Source organism: Callorhinus ursinus, unplaced genomic scaffold (assembly GCF_003265705.2).
Source record: "Callorhinus ursinus isolate GAN/ISIS: 27379988/994484 unplaced genomic scaffold, GSC_fseal_2.0 scaffold10, whole genome shotgun sequence".
In the NCBI taxonomy this organism is placed as follows: Eukaryota; Metazoa; Chordata; class Mammalia; order Carnivora; family Otariidae; genus Callorhinus; species Callorhinus ursinus.
Genome location: NW_027397072.1, coordinates 72,170,113 through 72,182,221, shown reverse-complemented (window position 1 = coordinate 72,182,221; position 12,109 = coordinate 72,170,113). Strand labels below are relative to the sequence as shown.

The 12,109-nt window shown below is 45.2% G+C and overlaps 1 pseudogene; it reads right to left on the bottom strand.

Annotated features, from left to right (window-relative positions):
- Positions 1–7,615: 7,615 nt before the first annotated feature.
- LOC141373641 (large ribosomal subunit protein uL16m pseudogene) lies at positions 7,616–10,417 on the bottom strand (annotated as a pseudogene).
- Between the last annotated feature and the right edge of the window lie 1,692 nt (positions 10,418–12,109).

Genomic DNA, 12,109 nt, shown 5'->3' with positions numbered 1-12,109 from the left:
TTTGGGTCTGTCGTGAAACATAGGTGTGGGAGGCAAAATAATGCCTCACCAAAGACGTCTCTGTTCTACTCCCTGGAACCTGTGACTATGTTGTTACGGAACCTGGACTGGATCGCCCGACAGCAGAACCAAGCGGCACCCGGAGATCTTGGAGGATAGGAGGTTTATTTAACGCCGGCAGGCCCAGAGGAGAGTGGTCTCCAAAGGTCTGAACCCGAGCACAAAGGGCAATTTATACACGTCTACTTTGCATACTTGGTACTTTTGGCGCGTGCATGAAGCGGGGCAGGGAGAAGGACCTGGATTGGTGCACGCAGGAAGCGGAGCATAGAGAAGAACCGGGAAGAGCCCCAGAGCAAGGACTGGGACACTCTCTCTCTCTGGCTGGGTCGGCCATCTTAGGACACAGATTTTCCTTATCAATGTTACCATTAGATGAGAAAGGGGAATTAAGTTTGCTAATCAGCTGACTTCAAACTAAGATTATCCTAGGTTATCCAGGTGGGCCCGTGTAATTACCGGGTCCTACTGTAGAAGAGGAAGGCAGAAGACTCTGTCACAATGGTGTGATGGGAGAAAGCCTTGCCAGTCATTGTTGGCTTTGCAGAAGGATGGGGGCCCGTGAGCCGAGGAATGCAGCAGCCTGCCCATTTGTAAGAAAATGCCATTTTCTTTTTCTAAGATTTTATTTATTTATGAGAGACAGAGAAAGAGACAGAGAGAGAGAGCACGAGCACAAGTAGGGGGAGCAGCAGAGGGTGAGAGAAGCCGACTTTCTGTGGAGCAGGGAGCTGGATGGATGCGGGCTCCATCCCAGGACCCTGGGATCATGACCTGAGCTGAAGTCAGGCACTTAACCGACTGAGCCACCCAGGCGCTCCCAAAACGCATTTTCTTTTTCTTGTTTTTTAAGGAACTTATTTATTTATTTGTCAGAGAGAGAGAGAGAGAGCACACAAGCAGGGGGTGCAGCAGGAGGAGCAGGCAGAGGGAGAAGCAGACTCCCCGCGGAGCAGGGAACCAGATTCAGGGCTCAGTCCCAGGACCCTGGGATCATGACCTGAGCCGAAGGCAGATGCTTAAACGACTGAGCCACTCAGGCTCCCCCAGTTTTATATTTTCTTTTAATGCATCAGGGGATGCATTTTCTAAGGTAGACCTTAAGAGTAGTCTGAAAGTATGGGGCAGATCACTTCTTTAGTGATATTCTAAGCATTTCTCCAGCAGTGCTAATAATGCAAAGACTAAATGCATCTCATCTGTAATAATCTATTTCTGTGAGTCTGGGCCTTCAAACATTATGGCATCAGGAAAAATTACTTGCATGTGGAACCTCTTCAATTTTTCCCGAATTTCCAAAATTAATAATCTTCATGCATCAGCACCTTGCCCATTAACCAATGACATAGGTTGCAGACCCCTGCCTTGCCAGGTGGTAATTGTAACCCGGATGCTGGCTGCCTGGATGTCCTTCAGTCCCCCAGTTTTTCTGAGATCATCTTATTTTAGTAAAATCGTTAGTGCTGAAGTAGAATTGGCCTCACTTCTACTGAAATACCTGATGGGAAATCAACATCCTTGTGAAGATTTCCAGCGATTCTGAATCCACCATAGGTTGTATAGGAATGCTCTTTTTGCTAGAAATACCCATCTCCAAATTGCTACTGGCCTTTCCTGATCTCCACTTTGTATTTTACCTCCCACAGCTGTTCCCTATTTTATATACCGTGAGACCCAACCTAGATATTTTGCTTTTCAATCTCTTCACTCTCCCGAATACCACCATGACTCAAGGCAATGGCCATAGCAGGCTTTATTAATAGTTTGGAGCAAAGGAGGGGTTGCACTGAATAAAATACAGACAACCACTTAATGCTGAGTATTAGACTTCCTTATCTGTAAATGCACACTGGCCGTTTTCAAGACTGTGGAACATCTTGTCACTTTCGCTTGTCCTTCTGTGATTCTGGGTTTCCTCTCCTTCCTTGATCCTCTTTTTCCTCTTTATGTATCTTTAAAGATTTATTTAAGAGAGAGTGAGCTGACGAGGAGGGACATAGAGAATCTTAAGCAGGCGCCACACCCAGCACAGAGCCCAATGTGGGGCTCAGTCTCACAACCCTGAGATCATGACCTGAGCCAAAATCAAGAGTTTGGTGCTCAACTGACTACGCCACCCAGGCACCTCTCTTTTTCCTCTTTAATTCAAAGATCCCAAGACCCCACACCACTGCTCAGTTTTCAGGGAGAGCAGTTTACTTATGTCTCTGTCCCCCTGAGGCCATCCAGCTACCTTAGAAGAGCCTTGTCTTTTTAACAAAACTGCCAAGAAGGGGCATACCAAGATGAGACAGATCTCTTGCTGAGAGGAATTCTTTTGTCAGCTTGCTGCAACAATTGTTTTCTCCCTCTACCCAAGTAATTTAAAACTTTTTACATTTAAAATGTCAACCTAGCAGAATATAAAATCCGTTTGAATTTTTGAAGTAAAATAGGAAACTCAGATACCTTTATTGTATTGGAGCTACTTCACACAATATCCCCCAAATTCTCCTGGGGCATGAGTACTTTTGCTTTCCTTTGCATTCAGAGGTACATACCTGGAAGCTGAAGAAGCACTGGTCTTTTTCTATTTCACTTTTTTCATAATAAAAGTTTTCAAGCAAACGCAAAAGTAAGGCACAAAAAATAGGATAATGAACTCTCATATATTTGTAACCTAGCTTCAGTAATTGTCAACATAAGGCCAATCTTTTTTTTTTTTTTAAAGATTTTATTTATTTATTTGAGAGAGAGAGACTGAGAGCACAAGCAGGGAGAGGAACAGAGGGGGAAGTAGACTCCCCACTGACCAGGGAGCCTGATGCAGGGCTCGGTCCCAGGACCCCAAGATCATGACCTGAGCCAAATCACTTAACCGACTGAGCCACCAGGTGCCCCTCCACCTATGCCCGTCTTGTCTCGGATATACCTCCCCACTCCCCGTTTTCAGATATACCACCCCCTCCCACACTGGATTATTTTTAAATGAATTGCATACATCATATTCTATCCATAAATAACTTCATTATGTGTATCTAAAAGATAAAGACAATTATCTAGACAGTGTTCAAATGTCCCCAATCGCCTCACAAAAGTCTTTTTACGATTGTTGAGAAGAGCTATTTCCAGACCTTGTCCCTGTTACAATCCAGAAATGCACAGACTTCTCAGGTGCTTGCCTCAGAGTAGTTGCCACTTGGTAAAAAAGGGACATACTGTTTCAGGGCGCCTGGGTGGCTCAGTGGTTATGCGTCTGCCTTCAGCTCAGGTCATGATCCCAGGGTCCTGGGATCGAGCCCCACATAGGGCTCCCTGCTCAGCGGGGAGCCTGCTTCTCTCTCCCTCTTCCTCTCGCCCTCCCCACCACTCGTTCTCTCTCTCTCTCTCTCTCTCTCTCAAATAAATAAAATCTTAAAAAAAGAAAGGAGATATTGTTTCAAGACTTGTCCAGCTTTGGTTTTCTTTTTGTTTTTAGGTTTTTTCTTTTTTCTGGAGTAAGACATCTCCAGAATGGTGTTCTATTTTCCAGGCTAGTTGAATGGCATTTTTAATTTGCTCCATGAGCAGGCTTGTCCTTACAAGCAATTAACCAATGAACAACTTAATCATACGCAAGCCCTTCTTTGGGCCCGGGCCCTCTGTCACTCAACAGCAGGGAAAGAACTTTGAACTTTTAGAAAATCTGTGCCTTTAGGAAGCAAAGAAGAGAGCTGGGCAAAGAAGGCCAGTTGAACCAAATATCTCCGGAGAAGCCTGGCCACCGGGTGGAGGCTCCTTTCCCGCCTGCAAAACTGGCCAGATGTGGTCCCTTGGAAGTCCAAGCAGTCCTGCCGAGTGGAACGCACTCACCATTCGCTGGAAGATCCTGTCGGGCAGATACCGGCATGTTAGTCCCTGGGTCTGCAGCGGCTAGCCCCACAGCAGCACATAGGAGACCCTTAAGAAGGTTGAGAGGCTCCCAGTGCAGACCGATGTCCTCCTGCAACTGGGCAGGGATCCTGTGCACTGGAGGAATTGGGGGCCTTGCTGGGGAGGAGGTGTGAGAGGTGGTAGCAAGGGTGGGCAGCTTGAATTGGGCAGGCCCAGGGAGCATGGTGTAGGGGTGCCCTGTGGCTCCACCTCTTTGGGGCGAGGCAGTTAGAGGTGAGCTACAGATGCTAAGAGGGTGACCAAAAAGATTCAACGACAAAGTTTGCATTTAAAAATGTGCCCTGCTTTGGCTAAACCTGCAACCGGAGCCTCGTGGTCAGGATCCTGGAGCACAAACCCACACTATTGGTACTTGAGTTAAGTACTTTAAGCTGTGGTGAAATGGGTTCTTGTGGGAAGGCCAAGGACCTGTCAAGAACCAGGGTAAGGGGTTGGGAAGATGGGTCAGATTTGGCAAGATGAAGACTGGGGGGTCTAGACAGACGGGCAGGGGTAGTTAGTTGGGAGATGGACAGATGTATGGCAGTGCGTCTGCCCATTCACCCAAATGAGATTGGTAATCAGTTAACTGACAGGTAGAATTAACAAGCTACAAGAATCATTCAAATTGTCCTCTGAGGACTGTCCTTTGTTGAAGGCCGTGGCCCCTCCTATACTAATCCCTACAAAAAGGGGCGGGTCCAGATGAGGACTGACAGTCGCCCTAGCTGAGTCAGGATCAGTGGTTGGTGGGTAAAGGATCAACAGGCAAGCAGTTCTCCAAGATTTGGGTACTAAAAATAGCAGGAAGAACCCATCGGCGTGAATCGGGAACTTGATTTACAAGGAAATATCGTAGAGCTGGGACTGAAGAGCTGTACCGCACTGCCTTCATCAGACAAGGACTAGGTCACAAGGAAACATGGAGGACAAAATGAAAGAAAAGAAAGCTTCCAGGCCTACTCCACACTGAGTCAGTCAGCCTCAGACCAGGGCTCCTGGTCACCATGCCTTGGCCTTGGATGCTTGGCCCTGGAGCACAGGGTGGAGATGAATCTGTAGGCAGGAGTTCCAGAGGTTATAGGGTAAGGGTAGAAGTATTGCAAGGTCATGGACTTCAATGCATCAAATGATATGAGCTTCTCAAATGACTTGTATATTTCTTAGACAAGTCCACTTGCTGAACTGAGCTCTGTCTCCAGGTGACACTTTTTGTGGCACGTGGGAGGATGCTGCACAGCCCTGGTCTCTTGTGGGGGCTGACCTCCAAGCAACATTCAGATGTCAGTAGATGTCATTTCCTCTCTGACCCTAGAACTCTACCTACGTGTCTTTGTCTTGTGTTCCCTTAGCGTGCAGACACAGCACTATCACACTGCAATGTAGTGGCCCATTTCCTTGCCCACATGCTCCCCTCATGGCATTTAACTATTGTAAATTGGTGTACCCAGTGAGTCTGAGTGTGATGTTCTTTGTATAGCTGTATAATGTTGAGATTACTGATGATATGTCTAAATGAAACTTTTCACCCTTGGATAGCCAAAATAAAGTATTATGTGGAAAATAACCGACAAATCGCCTAACTTGTGTGGTGTGAAACAACACTCATTGTTCAAACCAATCCCAAGGGGAGCCCGGACAGCCCAAATATCATGGCAGGGTAGGACTGCCAAAGGGGAAATTTACAACTAAATGCCTATATTAGAAAAGAAGGAAGATCTCAAATCAATTACCTAAACTTTCACCGTAAGAAACTAAGAAAGGAAAAAATGAACTAAACCCAAAGGAAGCAGAAGAAATGGAATGATAAAGAGAAGAGTGGAAATAAAGTAGAAAACCAATAGAAAATGTAACAAATGAAAAGTTGTTTCTTTGAAAAGATCAAGAAAATAGACAAGCTTTTAGCTTGACTGACCAAGAGGGGGGAAAAAAAGAGAAAAGACACAACACAAATTACTGAAATCAGGAATAAAATAGGAACATGGTTATCAACCTTACAGAAATGAAAAGAATTATAAGGAAATATTTGAACAACGGTATGCCAATAAATTAGTTAACTTAGATGAAATGGAAACTTCCCTAGAAAGACATGAATTACTGAAACTCACTCAAGAAGAAAATAGAAAGGGGCGCCTGGGCGGCTCAGTTGGTTAAGCCCCTGCCTTTGGCTCAGGTCATGATCCCAGGGTCCTGGGATGGAGCCCCACATGGGGCTCCCTGCTCAGCTGGGAGTCTGCTTCATCCTATCCCTGTCCCTCTGCTGGCCACTCTGCCTACTTGTGCTTTCTCTCCCTCTGTCGAATAAATAAATAAAATCTTTTTTAAAAAAGAGAAGAAAATAGAAAATAAATGTTTTTAACATTTTTTTTCCTGGAAGAATGTTTTTTTTTAGAGCAGTTTTAGTGAACAGCAAAATTGGGAGGAAGGGCCAGAGATTTCCCACATACCCTCTGTCCCCACACGTGCATCCCCCATCATCGACATCCCCCCAGAGTGGGACATTTTGTGACAATTGATGAACTTACATTAACACGTCATAATCACCCTAAGTCCGTAGTTTACATTATCACTCTTGGAGCTGTACCTTCTATAGGTTTGGACAAATTTATAATGATATGTATCCAACATGATAGTATCCTACAGAGTATCTTCACTGCCCCCAAATCCTCTGTGCTCTGCTTATTAATCCCTTTCTTCCACACCGACCCCCAGCAACCATTGTTTTTTGTTTGTTTGTTTTTATGATTTATTTATTTGAGAGAGAGAGGGAGAGAATCCTCAAACAGACTCCAGGTTGAGTGCAGAGCCTGGTGCGGGGCTCCATCCCAGGACCCTGATATCATGACCCAAGCTGAAATCAGGACTCAGATGCTTAATTGACCGAGCCACCGAGGCACTCCCCATTGATCTTTTTACTCTCTCCATAGTTTTGCCTTTTCTAGAATGTACTATAGCTGGAATCATACGGCATATAGCTTTTCCTGTTGGATTTCTTTTCCTTGGTAATATATATTTAAGCTCCTTCCATGCCTTTTCATGGGTTGACAGATCATTTCTTTTTAGTGCCAAGTAATATTCCATTGCCTGGATATACCAGGTTTACTTATTCATTCACCTACTGAAGGACATCTTGGTGGCTTCCAAGTTTTGGTGATTATGAATAAAGCTGCTATAAACATCCATAGGCAGGTTTTTTTGTGTGGATAGAAGTTTCCATCTCCTATGGGTAAATACCAAGGAGTTCAAGTGCTAGATCATATGGTACGAGTACGTTTAGTTTTGTAAGAAACCACTTGTCTTCTGAAGTTGTTGTACCATTTTGCATTCCCACCAGCAGTGTATGAAAGTTCCTGTTACTCCAGCATTTGGTGTGGTCAGCGTTCCAGCTTTTGGTCATTCTAATAGGGGTGTAGTGGTTATCTCATTATTTTTTGTTTGGTTGGTTGGGGTTTTTTTGAGGCGATACTCAAGCTTTATTTAATGTAAATATAATACGTTTTTAAAAATCAACAGATATTGTACAGTTTTTCAGAAATCACTTACTCATATGTTGCTCCTTAGTTAGATTTTTAGGGCTATGCACAGACTTTAAGGGTAGGCCGAGGGGAAGAAAAAGGTAGATTCTTTCTCAATAGCCTTTTTACGTGTATTTCTCACATTCTCATTACCCACATTTAGACATATAGGGCTTGCCCCAGTCATGCCTCTTCTGGGTCAAGTCATATGGGCTCAGGACTTTCTGTACCCCAGCATGTTGGCAGTGGCTATGTGCTCAAAGGTCCAGGGGTTGTGGTTGTTCTGTTTTCGTTCCTCTTGATCTTTCTGCCTCTTCTCTAGAGTCGCATGGTACATGGACTTTGCTGGGCAGGGCAACAAGCGGGTCGAGGAAACGTGGTATCTCTGGATTCACCGCGCCCACCCATCTCTACTGTGAGACTGCCAGCCTTCCTTCACGGGAGCCACACACTGACCAATGGCACCTTGGTGGCCTCCCCGCCATGGGCTGTCCCGTATCCTTGCAGGTGATGGACTTGAAAGGGGCTGGTACCCTCTATCAGGCAAACATGTTCTTGGCATCCATAGAGTGGTGGATTGTCAGGTGCAGCATTTCAAAATGTCCCCCGTGGAGGTAACCACCACCTTCTGTGAACTCAGGAGCTTCATCCAGTACAAGGTCCCCGGAAGTCACACAGGTATTGAGGTTATCTTCTTCCCTTTGGCACGGTGGTGCCCTTTCCACAAATCTAAGCGTGGACTTTTCAGGTATGGAAACATCCTCAAAAGTTGGCACCAGGAGCAGTGTCGTTAGGCCAGTGCGTGGCGGGTGGGGCTGCCCCCAAATCGGACAGTGGTGCTCACAGGAGTGGCACCCTGGCACAAGCCAGCAGCCACCGCGTGGCCACATGGGTCGGGCCAGCCAGGGTGGCCACAGCCACTGCAGCATCTACCTCCACCAGGGAAGAGGGCGGTGCCCCGAGAGCCACACCTGTTCAGGCTGCTGGTATTATGTTGATTTAATTTGCATTTCCTGTGGCTCCTGGGTGGCTCAGTTGGTTAAGCGTCTGCCTTCGGCTCAGGTCATGATCCCAGGGTCCTGGGATCTAGCCCGATGTGGGGCTCCCTGCTCTGTGGGGAACTTCTCCTTCTCCCCCGCTTGTGCTCTCTAGCTCTCTCTCTCTCTCAAATAAATAAATAAATAAAATCTTCAAAAAAAATTGCCATTCTCGTTAAAAAATAATAATTTGCATTTCCTGATGACCTATGATGTTGAGCATCTCTTCATATGCTTATTTGCTATCCTCTTAGATGAGACGTCTCTTAAGGTCTTTGGCCCATTTTTTTAATCGGTTGTTTCTTACTGAGTTTTAAGAGTTTTCCATTTATTTTGAATAACAGTCCTTTATCAGAGGTGTCTTTTGCCTATATTTTCTCCTTCTCTGTGGCTTGTTTTCTCATTCTCTTGAAGTCGTCTTTTGCAGAGCAGACAGTGTTCATTTTAATGAAGTCCAGCTTGTCAGTTATTTCTTTCATGGATGGTGCCTTTGGGGTTGTATCTAAAAGTCATCACAGTACCCAAGGCCACCTGCGTTTTCACCTGTGTTTTCTTCTAGGAGTTTTACAGTTTTGCGTTTTACATTTAGGCCTGTGATCCATTTTGAGTTAATTTCTGTGAAGGCTGTGGTATCTGTGTCTAGGTTTTTTTTGTTTTGTTTTGTTTTGCACATGGAAGAGTATTTTCCTTCTAAGAATAGCTTTTCTTTTAAAATGTGCTCAGTGCGTTTTAAAGTTCAGTAGTGCGGTACAGATGAAGTACTGATAAGCACAAAAGAGGAAAACAGCTTTATGACCTGAAGATAACTGATGCCCTTTTGCAGCAAAACCTTCAGACACGTGCACGTCCACAGGAATGTCACAGGAGGTTAAAATGGGGCTCCTTGTGCTTACTTTTGCCCAAAGCCCTAAAGGTTGATGACAATACAACAGGTTAGCCAAGGACCCCATATCCTGAATATCCTAATTAAGGTGCTATGACTTCTATTCAACTGACACAGGGTAAATGGAGAGATTATGAAACAGGCTCTGCAGGCTTTGAGCAATCCCCCCTCTAGCCTCTAACAGTGAGGGCTGAAGAGCAGTGAGAGAAAATTCCACCGAGAACCTTGTTGATGGGCTGGATCCCCTGCCACCTCCCAGGGGGAGAGGAGTGCAGCCCCTCATCCCAAGCCAGGTGGGACACCCTTGAGAAGACCCACTCAAAGAGCTAGATGTGGCCCTCCTAGAGTTTGGGGACGGGTGTCTGCCTTTTGCCAAGGGATGCCCATAGGTGAGAGACTGTGGTTGTGCCTAAGTCTGCCCAACAACAAGGAGAGAGAAGGATTGCCCTTCCTCAGTGGCAGGCAAAGGTGTGTGAGCTCCACCAAGGGGACATGGGAATCTGAGGGGGGAGCTGGCCTGGGTTATTTGAAAGGGGAACCACATGGCAGGACTCCTGAGTGGGACGGCAAAGGGCCCAAAGGAGAAAATCAGCGTAAGGGAGGCTGCTGGAGAGCATGGGCTGAGGGGAGAACAGGAAGCTTCCAGCTATGAGAGAGACAGCATCCCCCACAGAGAATCCTGGGAGCGCCTGCAGAAGCACCTGGCAGAGAAAGAGGCTGCCAAGGTGCATGCAGTCCACCCACAGGAGCCAGTGATGGTCCAGGACTGCGCCTGCTGTGGAAGGCCTGCCCTTCCCCCAGGCCCAGCCAGGGCCCTGCCTTGGAGGGGTCAAATGCAAAGGGAAGAGGAGCAGTTGTGAGAAGAAATCCTTCCAGGATTCCGAGCTCATAGCAGCCCAGCCTGAAGGAGAAGAGTCTCTTCAAGTAGGGAGAAGTTCAGATTGGACTGGACATTTCAATCCTCAAAGTAAGACAGCCCCGCTGACTGCAAGGGACCAGAAATGCCAAGACCTGCCTGAGATGTCATCCATGGGCCGCAAAAGGACAAACCCAGAGAGCGGGTTTGACATAAATGTGAGAGAAAGAAAACAGTTGATTTATTATTGCACTTGTGCCTGTCTTGTTCAACAAAATAGTAATGAATATAAAAATTATTTGTTAAACAAGCATTGGATCATATCGAGTTCTTACATAAATAAAATGACTAATGTCTGTAAAGCTCCTAACATGATGTTTGGTACATAAGAAATACATTAGTGTGTTATCTACTACTATCATCATTATTATTAATGATTTTGTAACCTGCCTTTTTTCATTTAATGATATATGCTAAATATATTTTCATGTCAATAAATATAATTATGGCACATAGCCAGAATGTGAGATCCACATTGTCTGCTTATTCAGTAATATATCCTTCTGTTTACAACAGCGCCTGGCATATAGCAAGTAATCAATACATAATTGTTAAATGAATAATTTCAAGTGAATGCAGTGTTGTTGTATGGAATGTACTACAGTCACTGATCTTTTATTATTGGTTAGTAAACATTGCAAACAGCCACATCTAGGTGCTTTCATGGTTATAAACCAGTCTCTAAAAATATCCTTGTTTTGTATTTTTGTGTATATCCTTAATTCTTTTCTTGGTATAAATTCTTAGAAGAGGAACCGCAGGGTCAAAGGGTATAAACGTTTCATTAAAACTTTGAAAATTCTTGCCACATTGCCCTCTGGAGGGATTTTGAGGCTAAGGAAGAACTAGGAATTTCCAAGTACAGAGATTTTTTTTTTTTTAAACTTTGCATATCTCTGGATATTTCCCAGTTCCAAGAGTTTTGGCATGGCTTCAACACAAGAAGGGTTTCTGCAAGGTTGAAAATAAAAACATATTTCAGGAACTTATTCTAGGGCATAGTTGACTGAGTGAAATGGAAGGAAAAACAGAGCATTTGGCAGTAGAAACGTGGTGAGTAACTCCTCAACCCAGGAAGCCTCAGCTTGGAAGAGCAGATTCGTCTCCCAAGCATCACGAAGAAGATGACAGGTCAAAGCGCCACTATTTATTGAGCACCTACTAAGTATGGCAGTGCACTGACCACTTTGGAGTGCAGTGGCCTGTCACTGCCGTCCCTCGGTCCCCTCCCACCGCCTCCCAGGCCCAGACTGCCAGCTCTCCACGGAAGAGCCTTTGTTGGCTTCATCTTTCATCCCTGGCATGCAGCAGGAGACAGGCAGTTGATGCACTACATGTTTGTAAGACTGAACAAAACTCTTCTAGGAAAATTCTAGAGGGGTTGGCACCGACTCTGGAAAGCAAGCACACATACATACGCTCGAATGACTAATATCAAATGTGATAAACTAAACCAGTGTCATCTTGAGCTCTCACACTAGAAGCTCCAGCAGATTTTGGGTTTTGATCGTTGTAATGAGGCTTCACTGTGCTTCCTCGGGTGAAACGGACAAAAATGGAAGCCGTTAGAAGTTTGAGACCCTGAGCCAAAGAACTCAAAAGGTTGAATACCCCTCTTAGGATCTGTGTGTTGAATCTGCATTTGGGGTTTTGGCAGTTTCCCTGGATATTGTCAGTGGGTGAGAGAAACAATATGGCAGGAATGGCTGTCTGCCCACCCAATGTCTATTCCCTCCTGCTTCTTTACTATAGAACCCAATATTATTATTAGAGACAGCAAAGCACTTAACTAAAAAGTTACATTTCC